Here is a 10,629-nt window from a genome sequence, read left to right on the forward strand (position 1 = left end):
AGATACAATCACTTTGATAGCATAGAAAACGCACACCTATTCTAGTGAGGTGCTGGCTTGCTAGCAGACATCAAAAAAAGTGGAAAAGCTGCACACTCATAACTCAGATGAAGATAAATGTTCAGTGTTCCCCCTTGGATGGAATTGTAGCAGCAGATGTGAAATTTTTTTTTGGATGCATGCAAAGCATACCCTGCTGGGAGGTTTCTATGTATCTACTGGCACTAGAAGAGGTCTTGAGGGCTTAGTAAATACAGTACATTTGTGCAGGGGTTATGTCTGTCTAGCTTACATATGAGGTGTCTCAAGACTTAGGAAAATATACTTTTATTGAACATAATAAAAGTGTAATCTTTAAAACAACTGACATTTATTGAACAAAAAATTTATTATATCAACAACCACCCATATACAGTAACATCACATAACAAATACTACAAATACTACCCATCGTTCACACCTCTGGCCTTCCCAACCTTTCTGCCGTCCCCTCCATTCCCTTCCTTCCACTTCTTTAAGCTCCCTACCCTATCCTATTCTCGTCCCCAAACACTCAAGGTTCAAGGTGGGTCTAAAACAAAGCCTTAGTGGTGGCATAGTTGGCATCGTGTCTGAGAGCATTTGATCTTTTGAGGGCTCTGAAAGAATAGCTCTAAGGCTCTCCCAAAAGGAAACTCTCTTGTTGGGGGGCCATTGATGCTCAAGTGCATACAAGTGGCAAGGTGTTCCCCCTGTAAACGATTTCTGCGGTCAGTCTTCAACTGTAAATACAAAAATAATAATCAACAGAGGAGTGGATATGGGACTGGAAACTGGGGTGGTCAGGCCAATGGCCTCCAGCTTGCTCAGTGATGGGTAGAGCTGCCCCCATTCACCCACTTCTGATGCAAGGCACTACATCAGGTGCTGCTGATCCATGTCCTGAAACAAATTAAACACAACCATCAATCTAGGCTAGAAAACTTGTGAAAAGGCATATGACTCACTGTAATTCATTTCATGATACGTTGAATGCCCCATCTAGCATCTGCTGCTTGAAAGAAGGCCATTCCTGCAGCACCTCATGGCTCTGTAAAAATTTGCCAGCAAGGAGCTGCAAATTGGCCACGTTAACTGTCTTATCATCAGCTGCTGCCCGAGGGATGAGCACATGGAAGGCCTAAAAGGTTCAGGTTTTGAAACCTCCTCCTCAGGCTCTCCAGTAGGCCATCAGTATATGGATCCATCACCTAACCATAGCAAAAACAAACTATTGAACTGAAACTTGTTTGTCCATATACAAAACATTTAAAAGGCATCTAAAACGAACATACTTGGCTCCTGAACTGGGCCCAGAGCTCATCCCTAGTCAGTCCCTCTTCATGTCTACCTCTCTTGTTCCTCTCCTCCTCATGGACAATATTATAAGCCCTGAGTCCAGCAGGGTTGTCCAGGTCTGGGTCGAGCTTTGACAGGAAAGACCCAGTTGGCTGACAGTCTCCAGCATCCTTAATTGCTCAGAGGCAGGCCATTGTTACAGGGACCTAATAACATAAGGTGTAAATGCAACTGCAGGTATCTGGTTAGTATGAGCAATGTATGGTCAGTGGTGTCAGAAATAAAATACTGGAGGGTACTTGAACTTTCAGAGCCACGAAGTTCACATTTTCCTTCCGGAACACTTTCGTCAGCCTGCTGAGATGTGGTAGCACATCCACTTGCAGGTGCACCGATGCCACAAAACAATGGGTGATCAGTAGGCTGTACAACGCCTTGGCTGTTGGCCATTTCTTAAGCTCAGTTTTCTTGGCCAAGGCCACCAGGACAGTGCTCAGGTGTTGCTGCAGGTTGGAAATGGCCATGGCTTGCAACAGCCTCCAAATATGGAATAGATATTTTTTCCCTTTATGATACCTTCACTTTCAGGTTATCCATGCCCAAGCACTCTGCTGGAGCCCAGAGTCCAGCTGTGCCATTAGCACTGTTCCTAAGGTATAGGTGTAGCTGCTGTAAAATGTCCCTGAAGTAGTCCATATAAGCCACTCCTGATGAAACGTCCTTACAGCACAGGGCGAGGTGGTGTGGGGCACATGCAACTGACACCAACCATGGGAAGGTGTCCTGTAGCTGCATGGCCACCCCACTCTCTCTCCCTGTTTCAGGACAAAAAATGTTTTATATCATGATTTAGTTTTTAAGCAGTAAATATCAACCTTGTTTTTGATGGTAGTATACCAGTCATGACAACTGCTCCATCTGTCTTCAGGCCATAAATCTTCTGGATGGGAATGTTCTTTTTTGTGAGGACCTCCGTTACTGCTTTGACAATGGTGTCAGCTCATCCATCACTTACTGTCACCAGGCCCAGAAATTGGCTGTAAACAGCCCCTCCTTGTCCATGTATCTGATGAACAAAGAGACATATTAAACATAATAAAGACATGCCGTTCAAAATTATTGTAAGTCAGAATTGTTGTCATTCTCTGAATAAAATTATACCTAACGTGAACATCAAGCCGCTTCTTAACAGACACATTTGTGGTCTCATCCACCTCCAGCCCGTTAGCCACAGAGGCACTGATATCTTTGAGGATTGGCTCTTCAATGACAGGGCTCAGGATTTCTAGAATCTACATCCACGATTCTGTGTGATGTATAACTGGGATGGAGACTGCAATATTTATCAGCTCTACTTCTAAAATTGATACTTTACAAGTATTACACTATCAATACTTTTGTCATTGATCCACCAGTCACTAATAACAATACCAATACCCATGTGTATCCGCCACAATGTGTATCTGCACAATCTGAACTGAGGTTGACATAGACTGAACCAGCATTTTTTTTTTAAGATGACAAACCTTTTTCTGCAGCCAGCCAACATAGTCCCGCAGTGGACTAAAAGGGACTCAAGCCACGGTGGGGTAATATGTCATTTGCCAGGTAGATAAACCTCTTCGCCATGCACCATCTCCAAGTTATTGCGGAACCTGGATGCTCCATATTGACCTTTACTTTGAGGTGGTTACGCTGACCTGGAAATTCCACAGTGCTGATTGGTTTAGGGGCTGGAGATGCAATCTGGTGATGAATACTGAAAAGGTCAAGGCAGCCTCTCTAAAGCAAAGCCGTTCCATTGGGTTACATGCTGTCTAAAATGCATCTGATAACGCCTCTTTCTCTGTCTGGGTCTCTCTCTCATTCATTTCTTTTCTGTCAGTTTGTTGAACATTGTGTTCTCAGTGTAGCTTGTGTATCTCTCTCCTCTGGTGACTACTCATTAGCCCCTGAAATGATATTCAGGAAACACAGAATACGCTGCTGTGCCCTCTAAGCGTTTGGCATTTTTAATGACACAGACCAGAAAGTGATCAGATTATGTGAAAACCTGTAAGGACTTGAAGACTTGGTATTTTGAACAAAATGAACTTATGTGTTTACATGTATACTTAATATGTTTGAATTAATATTTACGTTTTTAATAAAACTATTTCTATAATCTTCCTTCCAACTAAATGTTTTCAGAACATGTACTGCTAAATAAAACAAAGCTTCACTTAACATTTTTTATACATTAATAAAATTAATACGTGTAATGTGAAAGGGGTTGCTTGCAGTGATGAAACTCTGCAGCCCTGAACGTGTTTTTAGTCGAGATACACCAAATCGATTCACCATAACACCTCATATATATCAGCCATCTTACAATCATACATTTTAAAAAGTTTCACCATCAATGTCATTCCATAATTCAATATTCTGCTATCTGTTATGGTGGGCCGCTGGCTCAGTTTTTAGCTCCATACTGGAGCAAAGTCTGACCTCTTGTTACCTTACATAAAAACTTTCCCAATGAGTTCCAAGTATCGGGGTGTACATAGTTTAAATTTGGCAAGCTCTTGGAATCGATATCTGTAGAGAAAACGTTGGAACTGTGCATCAATACTTTTAAGCCTCTTTAAAGGTGCAATAAATGACATTCAGCCTCACTGGATGTCAGCAAACAACTATTTACTTAGTGCATGTGAGCGTGCGTGTTATAGTGTATGAGTCCCTCCATGTCCTCCACGTCCATTTCCAAGATGGCGACCGTGTCACAAACTTTCTCAAATTACAGCTAAACAGTACACTAAAATATGTTTCTGAAAGCATTTGAGATGGTTTGATTGGAGTTTCATGAGCTGTTGGTTTAAGAACTGCTTTCTTTTTCTTCTTTTTTTTTTTTTGGCCCAACTTTATTGATTAAACGACATGTTGGAGCTATAGTGTGACATCTAGTGGCTAGATATCGTGTATTGCAACTTTGGTTTGGTTCGGCAAATTTACAGCATGGTAGAGTTTAACTGTTCTCACCAAAAATGTTTCCAGCAGCAGCAGACAGCTGCAGCTAGCTCAAATAAACCCATTGTACACTCATTGCCCACCACCAAAGTTAGCAACTAGGAAATTCAAACTCTTAGAAGCTAAACAGATAGATATTTTTCTCAGGAGTTGTGAGAGACCAAAACAGAGCAAATAGTAAAAAACAAAAACTAAACAGAAACCATTCTCCAAATATTGTGCCATCCACTAATCACGGGGGTTGGTGGTTCGATCCCCCGCTCCTCCTGTCTATATGTCAATGTGTCTTTGGGCAAGACACTGAACTGCTCTTGATGGTCAGGCCAGCACCTTGCATGGTAGCTGCTTTTGGTGTGTGTGAATGGGTGAATGAGCAGTAAAAAAAAAACAACAACAAAAAAACCCCACAACTGTAAAGAGCTTTGGATCAAAGCACTTTGTAAATACACCCATTTCCCATTAATATGTTAGAGCTGTATATTGACTCATTTTGCAATTCCTCTGCCCCCAAGTAGGAAAAAATGAGTTAATGCAGCATTAATTATCCCTCACTTAAGGTTAACACACGTTTGTCTCCACAGTCTCATCTCAATAAATTTTTGATGTATTTTATATATATATATACACAGTATATGATATATATATGTGTGTGTGTGTGTGTGTGTGTGTGTAATAAAAATCTTGCTTGTGTTTGTTATTTTGCATTTCCACTCACCTTACACCCACTCTGTGTTTTCTTAACATTTCCATGAAGGCAGAATAGATTTTGGTCCCCATTTGCAACGTGTAATGTTGATACAGTATATCTCACTCAGGGCCTAAATGTCACTCCAGGAAAGTCAAGGCCTTTTTGGTAATAGCACATGGTTGCAAATGTCAAGAAAAGTGCATTGCTGATGAGTGACTGTTATCTGGCAACTTGCGTGGCTGTGATGCAGCCACACAGAATGTCTTTGATATGGGGAAGAATATCAGTTCCCCCATGTGAACTGGGTGCATATCAGGATCAAAGCTGGACAGGATCTAATGTATCTGATATGTGTGCTGCATCATATACATAGACAGGTGTTCCATATGCACACTGTCACTTCTCTTTCTGTAATGGGTTGTCAGATTGTATTGATAGATGAAACAATAAATATTTCATTTTCAGAGAAATCCTGATTTGTGATCAACAAACAGTGCACATTCCCTGCATTTATCAATTTGCTGCAGACTCTGATGTCCATACATGACATATTTCTACAATATAGTATGATTCCATATGGCCTTGTAAAATAAGGTACCTACCAAATTAATTTATCAAAACTACAGTGCCTGTTATATCTGGAAGTATAGCATTAGCTTTCACACTAGTCAGAAGAGCTACAAAGAAATAAATAAAGAACTCTCCAATGGGAAATAATCAAAACTTTGACAGAAAACTGTATTCATGAAGGACCTCATACAGTAGCTCACAGTAAGAAGCTGATTGAAAATCTTTGTATATTCTGGGATTTAATCCCTTCACATTATGTTCTCAGTACGTGTGACTGCACTGTTGACTGCAAAGCAAAATGTAGACTGTCTTCATGAGGCAATTTCTTCAGCTGAACTTTCTTCAGTGGAACTTGTTCAGCAGAAACTTCTATGAAGATTTCTGCACCTTATTTTGACTGTTGGTACCTAAGCCCTACCACCTTGACTCTGAACAAGATAGGATGCTGTAATGCTACACAATCCTCTGTCACATGTATTGGATCCCATCTGCCGTCTTTTTTGTGCACCTCAGCTCTCAGCGTCTTTTCCTGCCACTGAGTGAAATTCCATAGTAGCCAAGATTATTATCTATATAGAAGGAATGATTTTTCTCTCTTATTCTCCCTCGACTTTTTTTTCTCTCTCTCTCTCTCTCTCTCTTTCTTTCTCTCCTCAGTACTCAACTTGCCATCCAAGGCCTGAGAATGATTCTGACTTCAGAGGGATATCTCCCCCTCACATCCGTGGCTCGCTCCCTGCCAATGCAGAGTTAGCCTTTCCTTTCATGCTGTGCCCCTGGGATTATCATATCAATCTGCGTGACCTGATTACCAGGCTGCGGTTGGCTGCCAGAGCACTGGATCAAGCGATCCCTCCATTGCTGCTGTCTAATTAACACCAGCGTGTCATTGCTGCACTCCCTCACTGAATCCTCCTCAAAACGTAGTTTGGCAGCGATTCTCGCTTCATCCGGGGGCTTCTGATAGGTCACGATTTATACAGCATATGCAAAGAACGGTTTTCATATATTTCACTATGTGTTGCTATATATTAATGCTGATACGATTAGTCGATTAATCAGTTAATTGATCTACAGAAAAAAATGTTTGAGAACTATTTTGATAATGGATGAATCCGTTGAGTCATTTATAAAGCAAAAACTCGCAAATTTTCTCATTTTACCTTCTTCATTGAGAGAATTTGCTGCTTTTCTCTGTCTTATATAATTGTAAACTGAATATTTTTGGGATTATAGACTGTTGGTCAGATAAAAAGACAACTGAAGATGTCATCTTGGGTTTCGGAAAACTGACAAGAGTTTTTTGTTATTCTATTAGATTTTATTAAGTTATTTAAGAAAACAACAGCAGATTAGTTGATTATTTTCATTATTCATTAATCTGCTGATATTTTTTATGAGTAATAAAAAATTGTTTGGTCCTTAAAATGTTGGAAAATAGTGAAAAATGTTGCAGGTGACATCTTCAAATTTCTTTTTCTTTGTCTGACCAACAGTCCAAAACCCAAAATATTAGCTGTATTATCATAGAAGACCAAAGAAACCACCAAATATTCACATTTGAGAAGCTAGAATCTGTGAAATTGATTTTTAAATACATTTTTAAATTTCTGCTTAAAAAATTTCTTAAAAGATTAATAAATTATTGAGATAATTACGAATCGACTAACTGACTAATCGTTTAGACTATAAAAACAAGTAAATTGAAGATGCCACTTTGGTTTTTACAGTTTAAGTACTAAACAGCTAATCATTTATTTGGCAAAATAATCAACAGATCAATTGAAAGTGTGAAAAATTGTTAGTTAGTCCTGCTGTGCTGCTCAGTGGCTAGAGGATTGTGTTTTGCTGTTCAGATGAGGTGTTTGATTCCCTGCTGGAGCATCCATGCTGAAAATATATGCAGTCATGCTACCGTGGCGTTTCAGATAAAAGCATCTGCAGAAATGGCATATGTTGCGGTAGTTAGTGTGATCACAGGCACATTGGTGTGTTTTGATTATGAGAAGTAACAACTGCCATAACATCATGTGATCAGGTATCACACCCAGATGGATATTAGAGGGAACCGTTCCAGTGGCCTGTCATTAACAGGTGTGTAATTAATTCCCCATGATAGGCCAGTGTGACATTAATGCGGGTTGACTGTGTGGTGGTTCGCACTGTGGGACTTAAATGACGACAGCCACCCAGACGTGTCCTTGTCATCCTTGTGTCTGTGTGGCCTCATTACTTCTTTGGCCAGTGACACTTCTCCTCCTCCTCCTCCTCCTCCTCCTCTGCTGCATTCCTCTTCCTCTTCCCTGGCATGCTGTACCCTTCTTGTGGCTGCGTAGCTCTGTGCCACCGGATGGGCGTTTATTTGTTGAGTTTTGCGTTAGAGCAGGATTTAGTTTGAAGCATCTGAGGACAGACGTTCAGCCCTTTTATTGGTATTGAACAAGGTGAATCATTGCAATGACAAGACAGGGGTGAGCATCTCCGTGTGAAAAGAGGACAATCAGACATCACCTCATTAGGTAGGTGCGTAGGTTATGCATTGTGCTAAGGACAAAGTTGTTTGAGTTGTCAACCCACACCCAATAAATATTTGAATTATTCATAACAAATGGAGAAATTCATAATGTTCCCGATTAGCATTTTAGCATAATTGATTCTCAAGAAAAGATGGAATAATAAATCACTGCCGGCCTCCTTTTACATGAAAGAGCCACCTACATTATCCACCCAACCCCTCTCCCCTTCTCAGCAATTCTTTTTTCATCTGCCATTTGTATGCTTTTCATTACCTATCTGCTCCCTCATGACACACCAGTAATAGCCTTGGAGGCATGCTGGTAAACAGTTTTGACAAATTAAAATCATCCAGCTCAAGTGAAGAGACTAAAGCTGTAAACCAGGGGAAGGAGGAGGGCGCTAGCTCCGTTTTCCAGTGACAAGGCTGGCTCAAGTACACGCTGTGTCGACTGTGTTCACGGCTTTACTCAGTAAGCTGTAGCTACAATGATTCATTTCACTGAAATCTACAGTGTAAGCCTCAGACAATTGCCCACTCAAATGTGTCATCTGTTAGGATGTTGAGATAACAGAGTGGTGTTAAAAATATGAAATTATTTAATGAATCTGATGCTTTCCTGCTGCGTGTTGTGGTTTGTACAGGAGTTCCCTGTAGGATGATTAGCACCTCAGTCTTCTGGGCTTTCATAATGGGCAGAAATATGTGTGACGGTGACAAGCATGTAACACAGATTGAGAAAATAATCCACTAATGATGAATAACATTATTAATCCTGTGAATATAAAAACATGTTTGTGACGTGCATATTGAAGCTACAGCAATCTTAATAATCCTCAGACCACTATCCGCTATTTTTTCCTACTTTGAAAAACCCTTTTTCTTTTAACCCTCCTTCTTTAATATACTTTCATTTTGCGTTATATATTTAGAAAAAAATCAAAATGAATAAACATTTAATCCTCTCACTGGGAACTGCAATCCACATATACATTTGATATGTAAGCATATCAACAGCAAAAGATAAAAACAGTCACAAAAGTATGCTTTTGAAAACAAAAACAAAAAAGCAAAACCAAAGCAAAATGACAGTATTTGATCTTTTTAAAACTGTTATCTAGAATTCATGTTGTCACCACCCGAAAATGCTGCACTGCAGGCAGTTATTGTGCAAGATTATCACTACAAAAACGTTCTTAACTTCCTGCTCGACAAAATCACTTCCCATCCAAGACACTATCCATCTTCATTTCCTATCATGGCTCACTGACAGGGGTTTCCATCATGTGTCATTATTGGTGCATGAGGCAACTCAGCGGAACAATCCGCCACTCTGGGAAATGCATCAATCACCGACTTCTTGTCCCACCCTGACAGCTCAGCTCAGAGACAACAAGAGCTGTGTCCCACCATAAGGGCGCACTTGAACCTGAGCTGGATGGGTCCAAGCGAGCTCAGGCTGTATACAGTGCGTAATTAAGATTAGGGACTTGAAAACGTGACAGCAGTAATACATGCCTGAATGGCTGTCAGACCTTACTTTGTGTGACAATGTCAGCGGATGAAGTAGGCATAACTGTCAGAGCAAAGCCTGAGCAGAGACAGGTGTTAAACATTTGAGCAGTAGATGAATAAGTCTGTTTACAAGATAGAAAAATGCTAAGTGATACAAGAGAGATGCAACATACTGTCAATTGCAAATTAAACCTACAGTTGATCACTGCATCACTGCAATTAAGTACTTCTACAAAGGATTGCAGTCCCTCAAAATGATCAAATATGTAATTAGGGGCCTGGAATCTGAAAGACATTGGCATTTACCAGGCAGGGTGGGTCTAATGTTGTGTTCACATCATATGGGATGAATTGTAGGGAAATATTCCCATGTTTACGACACGCAAGGGTTAACGTCATTGTAAAACTCTTGTGTTGAGCTGAGTTGGTCATGTGAGGGGTAAAAATACTGTGCTTTGACAATAAAGCACTATATCCTGAGATGTAGTGAGGCTACGTAACTTTTTAAAAGAAAAAAAAAACACATTCTGTGTCTTACAAACAAAAAGTTGAAAACGCACCCTTCAATTCAACACATTCAGGGGTTTTGCTGCTGCAGCATTACTTTGTCTGGTATGACTAGTGGGTGTAATGTAATTTTAGATAGATGCTGCTCTTTAACTGACATTACTGAGTCAGTTTGCTGAATAGGACTATTCTCTTTTTGTGCTATTGTTACACTTCAATTTACAAGTATCCTGTAATTGTCTCTTGTGGCCACAGTGGCCGTTGTTCAGGAAAAAGTGACATTAAAGTTGGGCTTAATTACCTTGAACGATAGCTAATTTTATTCCCGCTTCATCGCCTAGTCAGCTATATACAACAGTAGAAGCTTTTCAGGGAAATCTGAGTTTCCCAGATGTAATTATGACTTGGAAGTTGACCAAGTCGGAAACTGGTAATTAAAGAATCTCTGATATGACATGTTCACATTATGAAAAAATGCTATAGAGTTGCATAATGGGAATTGCAGGATCCA

At 40.2% G+C, this 10,629-nt stretch overlaps 1 long non-coding RNA gene across 3 annotated transcripts; it reads right to left on the minus strand.

The window, feature by feature from the left end:
* Positions 1-369: 369 nt before the first annotated feature.
* On the minus strand, positions 370-3,467 carry LOC121894466. 3 transcript variants are annotated; one of them, XR_006095542.1, is made up of 5 exons: positions 2,479-2,760; positions 2,215-2,383; positions 1,617-2,132; positions 1,314-1,523; positions 370-1,229 (listed from the first exon to the last, which is right to left on the minus strand). It is a non-coding gene; the product is annotated as an uncharacterized LOC121894466 (long non-coding RNA). The 3 variants fall into 3 exon arrangements; XR_006095541.1 differs by lacking the exon at positions 2,479-2,760 and adding an exon at positions 2,844-3,467 and having other exon boundaries at positions 1,314-2,132; XR_006095540.1 differs by having other exon boundaries at positions 1,314-2,132.
* Positions 3,468-10,629: the final 7,162 nt, after the last annotated feature.

Source organism: Thunnus maccoyii, chromosome 3, assembly GCF_910596095.1.
Source record: "Thunnus maccoyii chromosome 3, fThuMac1.1, whole genome shotgun sequence".
In the NCBI taxonomy this organism is placed as follows: domain Eukaryota; kingdom Metazoa; phylum Chordata; class Actinopteri; order Scombriformes; family Scombridae; genus Thunnus; species Thunnus maccoyii.